The sequence below is a fragment of the Jaculus jaculus genome, chromosome 12 (assembly GCF_020740685.1).
Source record: "Jaculus jaculus isolate mJacJac1 chromosome 12, mJacJac1.mat.Y.cur, whole genome shotgun sequence".
Taxonomy (NCBI): domain Eukaryota; kingdom Metazoa; phylum Chordata; class Mammalia; order Rodentia; family Dipodidae; genus Jaculus; species Jaculus jaculus.
Genome location: NC_059113.1, coordinates 84631970 through 84648134, shown reverse-complemented (window position 1 = coordinate 84648134; position 16165 = coordinate 84631970). Strand labels below are relative to the sequence as shown.

The 16165-nt window shown below is 34.9% G+C and overlaps 1 pseudogene; it reads left to right on the top strand.

Moving 5' to 3' along the window:
- The first annotated feature begins 13185 nt into the window (after positions 1-13185).
- Positions 13186-13656, top strand: LOC123453611 (annotated as a pseudogene).
- The last annotated feature ends 2509 nt before the right edge of the window (positions 13657-16165 follow it).

The following is a 16165-nucleotide window of genomic DNA, read 5'->3' as shown; positions in this document are numbered from 1 at the left end:
GCTCAAAAAGTAAAAAAAAAAAAAACATAAGGAATCACCAATCCCTATAAAGCACCTCATCATGGCAGGGATTAATTCAAACATCACAGTGATAACTTTAGATATTAATGGTCTTAACTCACCCATCAATGCACCAAAGTCAGTAGCTTTTCTATATGCAAAGTTAGTATATATAGATAAAGAAATCAGTGAGCCTGTCCAATTTTCAATAGCAACAAAGAAAATTAAATACCTTGGAATAACATTAACTTTGGATGTGAAGGACCTATGCAATGAAAACATTATAAAACAAACAAACAAACAAAACTCAAGAAAGATACTGAGGAGGACTTGAGAAAATGGAAAGACATCCCATGCTCCTGGATAGGTAGATTTAATATTGTGAAAATGTTAATTCTACCAAAAGCATTGTACAGATGTAATGAAATAGCAATAAAAATACCAGCAACATTCTCCACAGAGGTTGAAAAAATGATCTCAAAATTGATATGGAATGGAAGCAGGCCTTAGATATCCAAACATATACTTAGAAAAACAAACAAACAAACAAACCAAAAAACCTCTGGTGGTATCACCATACCCAATGTGTAACTATATTATGAAGCCATAGTGGAAAAAAAAAAAAAAAAAAAACAGCATGGTACTGGAATAAAAACAGAAACATAGACCAAAGGTGCAGAATTGAAGACCTAGCCCTTAGATCAAGGAAGTATAGCTGCTTGATCTTTGACAAAGTTGTCAATAATGTAGACTGGAGAAAAGACAGCATCTTCAGAAAATACTATTGGACAAATTGGATGACCATATGTAGAAAAATATTAGACCCACTCATTTTGGCATACACAAATTTAAGTCCAAATGAACCTCAATATAACACCTGAAACTCTTCAAATACTGGAATTAAAAATAGGAGGGACTCTCCATGATATAGGACTGGGAAAAGACTTTCTGAACAAAACCCCAGTAGTCCAGGAAATGAAACAAGCACTCAACCAATGGGATCTCATGAAGATAAGAAGCTTTTGCACAGACAAACATACCATAAGCACAGCCAATAGATTACCCACTGAAAATCTTTGCCAGTTATACCAGTGTTAGAAGCCTACTATCTAGAATCTACAAAGAACTTAAAAAGCAAAATAATAAAAAAGCAAACAACCCACTTCAAAAGTGAGGCAGGGAACTGAATAGGGAGTTCTCAGAGGAAGAATTGAATATGGCTAACACACACTAATTAAAATGTTCAATATCTTTAACCATTAGGGAAATGCAAATTAAAACAACTATGAGACTCCACCTTATCCCAATAAGGATATCAAACATTAAAAAAAAAAAAAATCAAACGAAGGCAAATGTTGGCAAGGATGTGGGGAGCACTTATTCACTTTTGTTGGGAATGTAAGCTGGTACAACTATTATGGAAATTAATGTGGAGACTCTTGTAAAGGATAATTATATAGTGTTACCAACAGTCGCTGTTATTTCCTTATTGTGTATTTACTCTAAAAGATCCACACCTAACTTCAGAGATATTTGTTCAGCCAGGATTATATCTGCTCCATTCATAATAGCTAAGCACTTGAATCAACCCCAGTGCCCATCATCAGATGAACAGATAAACAAGATGTGGTATATCTACACGGTGGAATTCTATTCAGCAGTAGGAAAAAATGATACAATGAAATATGTATAAAAATGGTCAAACTTGGAACAGATTATACTAAGCAAAGTGACACAATCTTAGAGAGACAATGGCTACATGGTCTCACTTATCTGGGGTTCCTAATCTGGATCAGCCCCAAGTTGCTAACATAGATGAACTGCATCTGGAGGCTTGGACAATAGGGAAGGTAGGGCTTGGGGTAAGGAGAAAGGTTAGGGGATACAAAACAGGACCCAACTTGAACTGGTACCATAGAAACCTATATCTTGGAAGTTAGATTACAAGGTTGAACCCTCAACAGAAACTTAGGGGGAAACCGAAACTGAAGGGGCCTGAAGAGGATGATATAAAGCCTAACTTTAAATTTTTCCTGTTTCTCTCTCTCTTTTTTTTTCTGTCTTTTTTCTCTTTTTTCTCCTCTTGGCACTGGCCTGTAATTCCCTGTACCAGGATGCAGTTAAAATCCACAATGAGCTCTTGGTCCCAAAACAAACAAGACATACTTTAGTAGGAGCCCTTGACTATCCACCAGTGGTAAATGGTAAGATCCTACTGGTGAAGACACCATACACTGTCAACAAGGAGGATAGAGAGACCTGGTTAGAATCTAGAAGAGAGCCAGTTCCCATAGAGCCCATCTAGTGCTGGAAGGTACTATATGAGCTACCAGGGGAAAGTGGCCAACATCTGTCTGAACAACTTGAAGTCTAAGCTACTAGAAGAAAATAAACTGATGATACACTCACGAGTGAAATAGTGGCACACAGCCATGGAGCTTAACCAACTGCTCTTGGATTGGCTAGTAGATCTGCTCAGTGGAAGGGAATCCATGTCTGGAACTGGAAACAAGTCAGAATCATATCCACATAATAATTTTGACTTCCAATGTCAAGCTCCCACAAATGTTGGGCTATAAACAGGTCTATACCCTTTAAATCTCTCTAAACTAATAATGGTTATCTCATTTAACTGGTGCTACTAGATTTTGGAAAGATATGATAACTCCTTAGTAGCCTGTGTGTGTGGGTGCATATGTACAAAATTATATGTACTTGCATAGGCTAAAGGACAATGTCACACATGATCTTGAGGAATACCATCCAACTTCCTTGAGAGAGGGTAACTCACTGGCTAGGACCTCATGTTCCAGGCTGGACAGTTAAGCCTAGGTGTCCTCCCAGCTCGAGCTCCCCAGTGCTGGTGTTATAATAAGATGTTGTCAGTCCCAACATTTCATGTGGGGACTGGAGATCAGACCCAGGTTCTCATATGTGCCATGAAAGCACGTTGCTGACTGTGTTATTGCCCAGTCCCTTCTCCCTATTACAGACATATCTTTTATGTATTTGTTAATTATTTAAATTACCATAGGTACTAACAGTGAAAATGAAAAATATTCACACTAAAATGTCCAAGATATTTACTCTGCTGAAAATTAATAATAAATGTAATAAATCAGTTATAAATGTTAAATCATACAAATGTGTTGCAGGGTCTCTCTCTAGCCCAGGCAGACCTAGAATTCACTATATAGTCTAAAGCTGGCTTCAGAACTCATAGAAATCTTCCTACTTTGGCCTCCTGAGTACTGGGATTAAAGGTATGCACTACCATGCCTAGGCAATTTAATCTTATTCTGTATACCCTGTATATCACAGAAATTAAATGTGATAGGCATTTTCTCATTTTCACTTATCACTGAATGAAGACTACAGCTTTAACATTTTGCATTTTGAATGTGCTAGGTTGTCAACTTTACTGCACTGAAAAATTCTATTTCCTCCACCCTTTATCTACCCATCTTATGAAATCATTTGCAGTTATTATTATTGGTTCTCTTTTATTCACAGAAAACAACAGCAGGGGAGGAGTGGTTTGGTGATTTCATCTAGTATTAGTCATCTTTCCCTAACTGGAAATATGTTTAAAGCATAAAAGAAGGTTTAAAATATTAGATTAACTTTGGCTGATATTTTTTAATCAGAGAGACAAACTTCATGACATAATATGTTGATTGCTAATAAAGTCATTTAATATTTCACACGCCTGCATATTTATCAGCTCTAAGTGCAGCCTAGCAATCAGCTGTATCCCCATGATAACTCTCCTGTGGTGCTTGGCAGGAGATCACAGCGCCTGATGATTAGAAAGACTACCCCATGAGGCAGCCAACTTTCAACTCTTCACAAAGGAAATGAGCTCACGTCCTGTCCCCAGCAGTAGAGTCAGCAGAGAGCCAAGGCACCCCATGGGCAAAGCAAACCTGAGTGAGTCTGATCATTTAAAAAGCTGGGCAATCCTTTCTAGTTTTCTCTCTCCCTTTCTTTCTTTTCTTTTTTGATCTTTTCAAGACAGGGCCTCACTCTAGACTAGGTTGACTAAAATTCACTAGGTAATCTCAGGGTGGCCTCAAACTCACAGCAATCACTCTACCTCTGTCTCCTGACTACTGGGATGTGTCATCATACCAAGCTAGTATTTTTGTTTGTTTACTTTTAATGAATCAGACAGTTTTGCCCCACTAATACAATATACATAGTATCAAAAATCTTTTATTGGTAAAATATGCTTGTAGCTTCAAAGTACAACACTTACTATATCATTTCATAGTAAAATACTGGCACTGTAATGAACAGACAGCCCCAAATACTGGTAGCTCACAATGCCTTCTTGGTGCTTAGTAATTCTAGAAAGTAGGTGGATATTGTTTGCTACCATTCTCAGTAATGTAGTCACACTCAGGCACAAATTTTACTATTTGTAATGCAGTATACTTTATTAAGAACATACTATATTTGCTCTTCCTTTACTCAGCCATGACTTTAAAGGCAAAGTGAGCACTTTGGTTAAAGTTGAGAGTATAGTATGATTACGTCATTGACCTAACTGTACTTTATTGTAATTACTTGTCTAATTACTTTCTCTGAAGGTATAGGTTAACAATGATATATATATATATATATATATATATATATATATATATATATATATATTTAACCTTTCCCTCAATAACTACCTGTAGGTCTGGTATAGTCTGGCTATCCACACATCTGTTAAAGGAATAATGGATGAATAATATGTTGTATAGATTGCTCTTTCTTTTATAATTACAGACAATTTAGTAATTCATTGGCCATATTGATTTAACTAAAAAATAAATATAAATATAAAATATAAATATAAAATATAAATAAAAAATAAAAGATATGCAAGGCAACTTGTCCTTTTATGAACACATGCATTTATTTACTGCATATATATGGTCAATCATCTATATCGTCCTGATTCTTATAATATATTAGGTAATCAAACAATTTTTTTTTTTTGTGTGTGTGTGTGTGTGTGTTATGAGCCTTTTTTTTTTTTTAATTGGTAAAAAGTACAGACCTAGGGGCTAGAGCAGTAGCTTAGCATTTAAAGCACTTGCCCGTGAAGTCAAAGGTTTGGTATCCCAGTACCCCCGTAAACCAGATGGCACATCAGTCTGGAGTTCATTTTGCCGTGGCTAGAGGCCCTGGCACACCAAATATCTCTATATCTTTCCCTTTCTTTCTTTTTCTTTCTCTTTCAAATATGTAAATGAATTAAAAAAGAACAGACATAAAATGTAATTGAGTAATATGTAAGGTAGATTAAATCTTAATATGGCTACATTTCATGAAAAGAAAAGTATAGAGGATGTTAAAAGATATCAAAAATGTTATTTTAGAAGCAGAGGCAGGTTATTGTTTTAAAGAAAATAGGAAAAGCTTCCTTGAGCAGGACATTTGACCAACAATGAATAGTGGAAGGAGAAGAACAGAGCATAGCAAGAAGAAAACCTAGACAATGAAAATATGCCAACAGGGAGAGGGAGATATCACATCCTTACATTTTAGTCAGAAGATTTTGGAGAGAAATAGAAAAGTAGGTCAGAGTGGAAATAAGAGAACAAATGAAGTAGATACCAATAAGGCGTTGTTGAACATTTTGGATTTAACCTAATATGTTGCACTATTATAGAATACTGTGGTCATGATTTGATTCTTAATTTATAAATATGCATGTAATTTCTTTGATAAGGATTTACTTTTAGTAATACGAAGAGGAAACATATAAAACAAACCATATTAAGTATTCTATGTGATATGGAAGAGTTATAGAAGAGTTGAGACTAGTTACAAAAAACTTACAACCTGAGCAGTCTGTAGATAATATATAATTAAAATTGTATATGTAATTTACAATGAATCTATGTTCAGTGTATATATAATTTTTATATATAATGTATATATAATTTGCAATGAATCTATAAATATTTAGAATCATTACAATGGAGTATAGAAAAAATTGGCAAGATAGTCACGTTCTTAGAAATGAATTTTAAATGTGAGCAGGAGCTGAATCAGTAATAGCACATTTCATACAAGCAGAGGGACTAGATTTGAATGTGAAGCACCAGGGTGAAAATCCAGATATGGCCGCACATGTCTACAAAACCAGAATAGGGGAAAAACATCATGAGCACAAGCTCAAGGATCAGAGAAACTATTTAAGGAAAAAATGGAACAGTGATTGCCGACAAAATCTGGTGCTCTCTTCTGGCCTCCACATGTGTGTACATGGGATACACACATCTGTGCACACACACAAATGCATTCATCACATACATTCACACACATAACAAACATCCTAGCCACATACACACACAAATAAAGAAAAAACAAATTCTGGATCAAAATAAATTAACATCTTAATGTTTTATTTTCATTATTCACTGGGTTAATTTTTAAAGTTGACTCACTCATTCTAATATTCAACACATTTTTAACTGTATGTAATGTGTCTGGTTCTACGATGAACATTGACATAGTCTTGGAAAGTGACCATCCTTTGAAATTTACTTTCAACTAAAGTATGAAATTAGAAAATAAATAAGCAAAATGTTAAATTGTTATCAATTGATAATCTCTTGAGAGGAAAGTGGGGGAAATTAAAATGACTGGGTTAAAATTAGTTAGAAAGGTTTAAAAAAAAGAAGAAGAAAAAGAGTGACTAGAGCACACTGCATTGGGAGATGACCTTTGGGTAAATACATTTAGAAAGTCATGAGAGTAATTATAAAAGAACATAAGGAAGGTCATTCCAGCGGAGGAAAAACAGCCTCATTCTGACCTTCAGCACAGTTCTAGTACAAGTTTCAAGCATAGTGGAGCTTCATAGATCAATTCACAACAATCCTTTCAAGTTAACACGAATTGATCAACACAGCAGAAAACTGTGAGGCAGTAACTGACAATCACTCAGATGCCTTCAATCCATTCTGAATTTGTGCTTTAAGACCCATTTTCTGTTCCTATCTACAGGCAGGTATAAAATGTTCAATATATACTGGCAGACCTAGACATGAACAAATCCAAAGGAACGAACATAAAGATGATTTTACATATGGAGTTCATAGGTTTTTACCTTCATTTTTTTAAAGAAGCATCTTTTTTTTTTTAAATTTTATTTTATATTTATTTACTTGAGAGAAAGTGGCAGATAGAAGAGAGAGACAGAGTGAGAGAATGAGTGTGCTAGGGCCTCCAGCCACTGCAAACAAACTGCAGACACATGCAACACCTTATGCATCTGGCTTATGTGGGACTTGAGGAAACAAACCTGGGTCCTTTGGCTTTGCAGGGATGCACCTGAACTACTAAGCCATCCCTGTGGCCCAGATTTTGTCTGTCAATTCAAGGATATATGGATGTATAATGTCTAACTGGACTTAGCAGTAAGGCACATATTTCATTACTTACTCCCTTACTGAGGGTTTACAACAAGCCTAAATCAGTTTGATGAGGGTGGCTTGATTACGTGAATAAGGGGAATTACAAGACCTCATCACTGAAAGCTTATCCACTGATGACTGGAAGGTCAAGATCTTTGCACACATCATGTCAGTTTGGCATAGAAGTATACGCAGGTGTATGCATGAGCTCAGGGGAGCTTGTGTTTTGGAATACATTTTGGACAACAAATGCCTATGAATATTCTGTTTTCATTCCTGTACATATAATATGCTCTTTAAAATGCCTCCTATAAGCTCTTTCTAAGGAATTTGTTGAGTTATTTCATATATTACAATAATGACTGAAATAACAACATACTAGCTAGAAAAAATGTATATTATATGTGAGCTTTGCACTATGCTCACTTACAGACAGGGGAAGACTAGACGTGCACCTACCTGTCTCCCAAGATAGGAAGCAAATCATACCACTCCATCCTCACATTTAGATACTGCACCCTACTTTTATCAATTAACACACCTAGAAATTTAAATGCTAAGTTTACCTAGAAAGACTGAGTAGTGATGGCTTTATTGGATTTGCTTATGGCAGTCCAGTATTAGCATTCTGCAGGGCTGAGAATCAAGGAAACTGATAGTTGCTCAGTCCTCATGGCTGGATGCTTCAGTAATCCCAATCCATCACTGAAATTCTGAAGCCTTTCTGGAGGGCCGCTGATCTTCACTCCAAGATGGAAGGCAGCCAGCAGCACTTGCTGCCAAGTGGGAGGAAGCATTCTTTTCTCTCAGAGCTTCCTTAAAATCCGAGAGGGGCCACCAACTCTGAAGGATGGGCTTATTCTGGGAGAAGGACTTCTTCCCTCAGCTAATCCTTCCTGGAAGTAACCTCAGAGACCCACCCAAAATCAATGTCTGTTGAATCCTAGTCAGATCAAGTTGATGATAGAATATAACTATCACAAGGGCCAAGTATTCAAACACATGAACCTATGTAGGACAATTCACTTTCAAACCACAACACAAACACACACATACACACAAACACACACACACACTACACACACATATACACACACACAATTTCTTTCCCAGGTAATGTCCCACCATGATTACTCACTGATCATTTTGCAGTCATGTAATTACATATGAGTCTGAATTATAGTAAATATTTATTTTTATTTGCCTAGCATATAGTCATTTTTCTTCTGGAAAAGAAAATCATTTTAAAATCTCCCAGAACATTTCTTTCCTTTCTCAACATGCCCTCCCCACATTGTATAAGATCCTGTAGGGTGCTAAAAAAATAGGTTTTGTGTATTCCTAGTTACTAAAATACTAAAAGTCCCCATTCATGTTCTTTAAAATACTGGGTATTAAATTGTCTACTTAATTATTTAGTTTCTTTAAGAATGTTAGAATAAATTCCAACTTTATTTAAATTAATCAGAGTGTTTCTTTTGTTTACTATGTGGTATATACTATGTGGCCTACTTAGCTGTCTAGCTTCAAAAAATAAAATAGGGGACTATATAGATAATTAGTTAGGGAGAAGTAAGAGTTCTGAAGGATTGCATTGAGTCTGTGCATATATGCAGATTGTGTTATGTATCCCAACATACTGCAAATAAAGTAAGGGTTATTGGGGGCAGAGAGTTTCATCCCCTGGGCCTATTTACACTACTTGCATTTCTAGCACTCTCTCTTTGTAGTACTTGACCTCAAAGAGTCAAAAACAACATCAGCCACCATGTCTTGAACTTTTCCCAATACAAAATGTTAATTAAAGCAGAAAGCAGTAAGCAGTACTTTTCTAAATAAAATCCAGTTGCTTATGTTCTTAATAATCTATGCTATTGGGTGGAATTACACTTATAATTCTAACTGAAATAAATTTCATTTGAGATTATTTTTATTCATGTGATTGTCTCTGTTATTCATAGTAGTTGATTCAATATATTGAAAAATGCATTGTGAATCTTCTACAAACATGATTCAATGATTGTGGTCTTCTATGTCCTTATAACTCAACTATTTCTACCAAAAGCATATGTTTATAATTTACCAGACAATGAAAACAGCTTAAACAATTTAAACCTATGTACTAACTCATTGAGTTAAGAGTAAGATTCCACAAAAATAAGGATAGAACAATATGTGCTATGAAATTGATATGTTTTATAACTTAGAAAAGAGACTATAGTCATGAAATTGCACACCACTGCTCAATTGTTTTTGCCACTAAGAGACCATGTGTGTTGTATTTTCCCATGTCAACATCATCTTGAAGTGCTCAATCCATTGGATATTTTCTATAACACATCGGGCAAATATGATCTTTATCTGAACAATTTCAACACAGTGGCTCTTTATAGTCTTACTATGGACAATAGTATCTGCTTTCTTGTTCAGGCTCAAATGGATTGATATAGACCCAAGAATCTAATATAGATAAGTCAATTTTTTGTACATAAGTCAATTTTAAGGCATTCAGTTGAATAATGATGAAATTATCCATAGGCCAATTTTATTTAAACAGTATGATGTGGCCCTTTTATCTTTTAAAACATGATTTGGGAAAAAATGAAAATAATACGATGTTGACCACATTTAGAACATATAAAAGATAGTTATTGTTTGCAAAATGCAAGCAACGAGCACAAAAATGTGGAGATGAGGGATGGGTTACTAAATGCAAGAAAAATATACCACTAAGTCATATCAAATTCTACTAACATAGATACAATAGAATGGGAAAATGTTGATTACCAGGACCAGAAAAAGTTAATCATAAAAATAATATCCAAGCCATGTGGATCAAAACTTTAAGATCTTTGAGCCTTTAATGATGAGTGACGCTGGGATTAGTTCTAAATCCACTCTTGACTGCCTGCTCTACAAAATGTAAATTAGGTAAGAATGTAATAGCAGTGATGGGCAAATGTCTCAGGATTAAAACACCTGCTGACCTAAGTTCACATTTAGACATTCTTACTATGCATTACTTTTGTCAATTAACACACACTAGAAGCCATCAGATGCACCCACGTGAAGAGTGGTGCCTGGTAGCCCATGCATCTGTAATCCCAATAGGCCTATAGGAATACAATAGGAATTCAAGACAGCTTCAATCTTGAAAAATATCTAAGCTGTCTTGTCTTCCCTTCCCATTTGTAAGGAAGGGCATGAAAGATCCTGTGTCAAACGTGGTAGAATAAGGATAGCATCTCCAACCTCCACATGCACAAAATAAAAACAAGTTAAAAAAAGGAAATTGCAGATATTTTTCTTGGTCAGTTGGCAACATGTTAGGTTTTACGATTAGAAGGTTCTGGAAGGGGCAGCGGTTTTCTGCAATTGCGTTCCCTTCCTACTAAGTTCCTAAGGTGTGTGGAGGTCTTCTCCACCATGTGGCTCCTACATGGACAGTATGCATTGTTTTTCCTGAACATTTCTTTTCAGAGTGAGGCTGATGAAATACGCATATCACTGTCTCATGGATGGCTCCCCACAATGCAGAGAGCCTGAGTATGCACACTCAGTACCTTAACCGCTTCTTTGCCATCTAGGTGTGCATGGCTATGGCTTATCCAGTCAGATCTTTCAGCTCTGAGAGATGCAGAAACTCTTGTTGTGATTCTGTCTTAGCCTAGGTGTTAATGGTTCTTCCTTATATTTACCATTTCTACATTTTTACCATTTAGTAGCCAATCTCCCTCATTCTAATACCCTGTCAATGTCCATAATTCTCTATGTGAAACTTCGTGTGACTCTATGCTCTGTTTGAATGTATTTTAGCTGGTACAAATGACAAAATACTTTGACAGATTGCTTCCTTAAATTGTGCCTTTAAAATTTATCTTGGGGTTTTTTAGGTATTTACTACATTATTTACATAAGAGATTATTACTTTTGTGATTCCAGAAGAGAACACACTTCTCTTGTGCTTTATGAAATCATATTTATACATACTCAAATCTTTCAGATGTGTGGGAGGTTATATCCAAGTAGAAATTAGATGGGAGAAAGTATAATATGAAAGCACTCATGTATCTGTTTTAAATTATTATTTTTATGACTACTTTTCTATTTATAGTGATTGAAGACTCCTATTTATACCCTAAAATGCTTCTCTATTGACTCTGAAAATGCATCCACTTCTTTACTTATTGCTACACTATGGGTAACTGGGTGAGCCAGAGACCTTCTTTCCAACGTTGAGCTAGACTCAAAACTTCCAGTACATTTGACATTTACATAAAGCTAAAATCATGTCACCTCTTGTTTCTAAAATTTGGGCATCATCTACACATGATCTTCATTTTGACAACATCAGATGGGAATTTGATATCACTTCACGTTACTCATTGATTAAAATTTGAGTTTCATAATGTTGTGGCAGAGGGTGTGTGTGTGTGTGTGTGTCTCCTCTCACATTCTGGTCCAGCTGTGAGAATTTGGTGTTAGCTACATTACTTGTTGTATGCCTGTAGGGTGCTAGACATGTCTTCCTTTTATTATTTTTTTCCCTGCATCTGAAGCAGCAGTACATGATATCTCACTAGACTTTCCTCCTGACATATCCATAGTGCAAGCTACTCATTGAATTGTGGCAATAGTCTCAGTTAAGGCATTTTCTTGTTGCTTACACTGTGGGATATGAATATGATATAGTATTGTTCGGTCTTTCATTTTAAGTATCTTTTTTAACATTTAAGTGCATGATTGTATATTTAAAGTAGTTGTTCAGCACTCTAATTCTCTTCTGAGTTTACATTATAGAAAGAATATAGTTTAGATTTATTGCATTAGTGATTCACAAAACCTTGATAAAGTTACTTATTTAAACAATACCAAACTACATTCATATTCATATGTCCTGTGTAATCTGTATGAAAAGATATGTATATGTGAGATTAGAGAGATGACAGAATTGTGTGGGTAAAGAGGGTGATAACAGGAACTAGATTTGTAATTATCGGCAAATTTAGAGAAAATTAAGGAAAAACACGGAAGAGAAAAGGCCCTCTTTAAAATCATTTTTCTATAAAGTAGAGAAACCATTTGAGCTAGCTATCCAGATGAGCTTTTGATAAACTAGGATATTTCAATTCCCTGGAAACTGAGGAACTATTTCTTACTCTAAGTCAAAAGAGTGTGGAAATAGAAGATATTTTCCCCTCCATTCATGATTATATAGAATTAGAGCTGTATTATTGACTATGAATATATTAATTTTATTTGATTGTATTTCTGATGGCATAGAACTATAGATGATTTCATAATATTTTGTACCCATGAATATACACTTAGATGACTGAATCTCTATAGTCTGTGTTATTTATAATTGGAAATAAAGATGACAATGTTAACTATTAGCTACCAAAATTAAGAGTTTCAAAAATACATAAGAAAAATAGTATTTATAACAACTTACTTAAAAAAAAAAAGTATAATCCCAGCACCAGCCTTCTCCAGGTCAGTATCGTTCTGTTGGCTCTTTCTCACATATATTTCTTACCCCTGTCCAGAGAATTTGGTTAAAACCTCTTCATACCAAATCAATTGCCTTTAATCCCCACATGCAGGAGTCAGAGGTAGGAGGATCATGTAAGTTTCAGGCCAGCCGAAGACTACAGTGTGAATTCCAGACTTACTTGCTTGTGGCACTTACAGCAGGATTGTCTGCCTCTTCCAATAACACTTTCCTTGGAATTCTTGAGAGACATTACTTCAAAAATAAGGATTAATGGAATGTGAAGCTTTAGAACTATGTTCCTAAGACCCAAATCATGGGATACCAGCCAGCAGGATACAATACCACTTGGTATCACGTAAAAAAGAAAACTCCAAAGATTGCTAAAAATATGGCTAACTATAAATATAATGCTTGTCCTGTGGTCCCATTCCAGAGTCAAGGAACATGAGTCAACAGGACTGCTGTACACAATGAGCCGCTTAATCTTTCAAAGGTTACTTGACCAAGTTTGAAAGCCAATGAAAAACTTTCTAATGCTGACAATCAGATCCGCGACCTTGATGATTGGAATGCAGATCATAGGCATGATTTTCCTCCATTTGTTCTTAAGATTTTGCTCCAAAAGTACTGGCTTGTGAAAGTGACTCCAGAGGCCTACAAGAGGAAATGGTTAATAAACATCATAACAACTATAAGACCTTGAGAAATGGTCAGAAAACTCATAGAGACGTTGTGACTTAAGAGCCAGCAGTCAGAAATTTAAGTCATTTTAAACTTGAGGAAAATCTTGACTTCAGTGGCAACTCTTGTCTTTGGGATCTTAACATATTTTTATTTATTTAAATAAATGATATTTTCATTTGCCAAAAATAATGTTTATTGGAAATAGAATTAAGATCATCATTAGTTTTCACTATACTTTCATCAAACTATATATTTGGTAACTGAAAAAGCACTACTCAACAATATGAAAATTATTCACTTTCCTAAATGATATAGTTACTATCATTTAGTAATTAAAATTACATCATCTGTAGCCATAAAATATTCAAAATGTTGAGACAATTCTTAGAGATATCTTCATTGTTATATATTCTTAATTAGGTAAGTTAAAATAGTCAAACTTTATTCAAAACTATATAAGCTGGGCTGGAAAGATTGCCTAGTGGTTAAGCGCTTGCCTGTGAAGCCTAAGGACCCCGGTTTGAGGCTTGGTTCCCCAGGTCCCATGTTAGCCAGATGCACAAGGGGGCGCACGTGTCTGGAGTTTGTTTGCAGTGGCTGGAAGCCCTGGCGTGCCCATTCTCTCTCTCTCCCTCTATCTGTCTTTCTCTCTATGTCTGTCGCTCTCAAATAAATAAATAAAAAATGAACAAAAAAATATTTAAAAAAACTATATAAGCTATACATTTTAATAGCCTAGACTTCTGACTTTCCATATAATATTTTATGTCATGTTCAATGATAATGTGAAAAATTTCAAATAAAATTATTATTATTAGTTATAGGTTCCCATGAATCAAAGAACTTCATGGAGAAATTATCCTATTTAATAATTCTACTGTGGGTATATTGAAACCATGCATTAATTTTTACAATGCTATAAGGAGCACAAACTGTAGCAGTGCATGCTAATTTCTTCTCTTATAAAGCAGCCTCCTTAATAATTAGGCCCGTGGATGAGAATGTTGTAGGTTAGTGTAGGTCTATGCAACACATGAGATTTGTTTTTGTTTGTTTTTGTTATTGCTGTTTTCTCAGTGTCAGAAAACATCAGATAAATCTCAATTTAGTAATCTTAGTAACTTATTCTGTAAAAACTGATTGTGGATAAGAACAATAACTTATTCTGGTTTGTCAGTGATAAATGTCAACAGGGCTAATTTCAATTTCTTGTTTTTGTCTAAGAAAATATTGAATTTATATACTTAGCTGAACATTGCAAGCATGTTACAGCACAGTACATGGCTATGTTAAAAAATTAAAAAGTACTTTTCTAGGTAAGTGTGAATACACTGTTAATGACTTGAATCAGAGAGTTTGTCTTCATGAAGAAGACTGTAAATTAATGAATCTGATGCAAACAATTTGTTTCCAAAAGTTGATGCTTTAAATTATATCCTCTGGCTCTAAGAAGTTAAATATTGTTGGAATAACAAATTTGACCCAAATGTAATCTTAACAATTTATGAGGAAAAAAAAAACCTAATCATCCCCACCACACTTTCTTCCACTGTGACAGAATTGATGTGATAAAAATAAAATCTAATTTTGCCCCAGATTGTACGTTTCCAAGTCTCTCTAGTGACTTTCAAAGCCCTGATGAAGTTACTTGTCTTTACAGAGAACAAAGAGAACAATCCTACAGTTGTAAGACTCAGCGTGCTCAATGTACCAAGCTCGCCTGTGCTTCAACATGATTTTCATCTGCTACGAGTCTATAATGACTTCAGATCTGAAACTCTGCATTAATAAAATATTTACTATTTCTTAATCACATTTGCAAAACTGCAAAACATATAGAAATGTGATAGCTTTTTCCATCTTGTGCTTTCTATTTTCTTTTTCATATTTTAAAATTATCTTTCACTTGTTTTGCTTCCTAACTTCAATTTTAGATTATAGCACTCACTAAAACATTGCTAGTGTAGTTTTAAGATATTGCATTTACTGTACTATCATCCATATTTCCTCAACAACACCATACCATTCTCCATATCCAGCCCTTCCTACTCTGTGCCTCTGCAGTTGTCAATGTATCTTCTTTCAATGCTTTCTTATCTGGCTCCTGCATATCCATTCAGTTGACAGAAGTATAAGTCAGATATGAACAATTAATGCCTCTTTCTCAGACACAATTAAACTCTACCTACTTGGTATAGCATTGATTATGCTGATTTTGACTCCATGTATTGCAACATTTCTTGGTTGCAGTTAACATACTGCATTATAGTTTTAATGTGCCCAGCTTCCATGCATAGTGAGATATTTCAATGTTTGAACCATGCCTGATTTTTTCTTGCATTCCTATTTCCCAGATTATAATGTATGCAATAATCACACAATTATAATTTCATGCATGAATTATTGAATGATCGAGTGACTCATCATAGCTAGCTCATTATCACTAACTCCAACAAAATTATCATGAATGAAGCTTATTTATACAACGATGAATTTTAAATATTTACATTAGTTCATAGGTTTTGAATGTTATCTTGGTAGGTGTCATTGCCACATAGATAATAAA